At 34.2% G+C, this 2,271-nt stretch overlaps 1 pseudogene; it reads left to right on the top strand.

Annotated features, from left to right (window-relative positions):
- Positions 1–1,065: 1,065 nt before the first annotated feature.
- Positions 1,066–2,062, top strand: LOC139437970 (histone-lysine N-methyltransferase SETMAR-like; annotated as a pseudogene).
- Positions 2,063–2,271: the final 209 nt, after the last annotated feature.

Here is a 2,271-nt window from a genome sequence, read left to right as displayed (position 1 = left end):
CTATTGCTCACAGACTTAAGATACCACCTTTATTACTTAATGTGCTTGTGTTTGCATTTGGATCTGTGTCTCGAATTCATTCCTCTGGTTGGTTTTTCTATTTTTTGACAAATACCAGTGTTTTGAATATAATACTGGAAGGGCTTAGTCCACTGTCAATACTCTGCCTTATCAGAGATATTTTTGACTCTCCTTGGTTTTATTTTTTTCATATGAACTTTATCAGATTTCCTATTTGTTTTTTAGAAAACCATTGGTGATTTTAAGGGGATCATAAAAAATTATTAATAAACTTTGGGAGAATGGACATAGTTATGATTTAGACTATCCTACTAAAAACATAGTCTCTTGTCATTTTTTTCAATCCTTTTTTTTTGGATCCTCCAGGAGTGTTTTTATATGTTTTTCCTTCAAATAGACATTGCACATTTCTTACAAGATTTATATTTTAGTCATTACTATTTTTTAATATTCTTTCAGTAAATAAGATCTCTTCCTTTTTATGTTGTCTATGTGGTGTATTTTATATATAAGAAAATAATTCATTTCCACAGTATGTAAGATGTGGGCTTTGAGGCTAAGACAGAGACAAAAATAGGGATACAGATGTGAAATTATCATGTTAGGGAAACTTGCATATATTCTTATCTCATTTATTGTTTTTCAATTTTCAATCCAAAATGAATATTGAATTTTGTTAAATGCCTTTTTGAGGGTTTCGATATGGTTATATTATTTTTCTCCTTAAACATGTCAATGTAATAAATGACATAAACTGACATCCTAATATAGAACCATGCTTGCATTTCTGGAGTCAAAACCAGTTGGATTTTGTTGTAATTTTATTTTAACTTGTAGGGTTCCATTTGCTAATGTTTTATTAGGTTGGTGCAAAAGGAATTGCAGTTTTGCACTGTTGAAATTTGCCATTTGATATTGGCATACATTCTTAAATAAATGTGGTTATGCTATAAATCATTTTAATGTTTATTTCTTGGTTTCTATTTTTTTTGCTAATGACATTTCTTGCTGTTTATTTTATATTTATTTTAGACTACGGAATTGATATTAGACAAAAAGCAAATTTGAGTGATTTTCTTATTTGAGTTCAAAATGGGTCGTAAAGCAGCAGAGACAACTCACAACATCAAAAATGAATCTGGCCCAGGAACTGCTAACAAACGTACAGCACAGTGGTGGTTCAAGAAGTTTTGCAAAGGAGACGAGAGCCTTGAAGACGAGGAACGTAGTGGCCGGCCATCGGAAGTTGACAAGCACCAACTGAGAGCAATCATCAAAGCTGATCCTCTTAAACTACCAGAGAAGCTGCTGAAGAACTCAACACTGACCACTCTAAGGTCATTGGTCATTTGAAGCAAATTGGAAGGTGAAAAAGCTTGATAAGTAGGTGCCTCAAAAGCTGACTGAAAATCAAAAAAATCATTATTTTAAAGTGTCATCTTCTCTTATTCTATGCAATAACAACAAACCATTTCTTGATTGGATTGTTACAAGCGATGGAAAGTGGATTTTATATGACAACTGGTGACCAGCTCAGTGGTTGGACCAAGAAGAAGCTCCAAAGCACTTCCCAAAGCCAAACTTGTACCAAAAATGCCATGGTCAATGTTCGGTGGTCTGCTGCCAGTCTGATCCACTACGGCTTTCTGGATCCCGGTGAAACCATTACATCTGAGAAGTATGCTCAGCAAATCGATGAGATGCACCAAAAACTGCACCGCCTGCAGGCAGCATTGGTCAACAGAAAGGGCCCAATTCTCCACGACAATGCCCAAACGCATGTCTCACAACCAACGCTTCAAAAGTTGAATGAATTGGGAGAAGTTTTGTCACATCTGACCTCTTGCCAGCTGACTACCACTTCTTCAAGCATCTCAACAACTTTTTGTAGGGAAAATGTTTCCACAACCAGCAGAATGCAGAAAATACTTTCCAAGAGTTCATCGAATCCCAAAGCACAGATTTTTATGCTATAGAAAAACACAAATTTATTTCTCACTGGCAAAAATATGTTGATTGTAATGGTTCCTATTTCGATTGATAAAGATGTTTTTGAGCCTAGCTATAATGATTTAAAATTCACAGTCCAAAACCACAATTCCTTTTGCACCAATCGTATACTTAGAATTTTTATATTGATATTTATGAGTGGGGTTGTTCTTTAATATTCTTTTATGTGTAGTATTTGTTGGGTTTTGATATCCATACTATATTCATTCCAGAAAAATTGGAATTTTTCTTCTTTTTCTA

This window comes from Dasypus novemcinctus, chromosome 31 (assembly GCF_030445035.2).
Source record: "Dasypus novemcinctus isolate mDasNov1 chromosome 31, mDasNov1.1.hap2, whole genome shotgun sequence".
Lineage (NCBI taxonomy): Eukaryota > Metazoa > Chordata > Mammalia > Cingulata > Dasypodidae > Dasypus > Dasypus novemcinctus.
The sequence above is the reverse complement of the archived record's forward strand: the minus strand, read 5'-3'. Positions and strand labels throughout refer to the sequence as shown.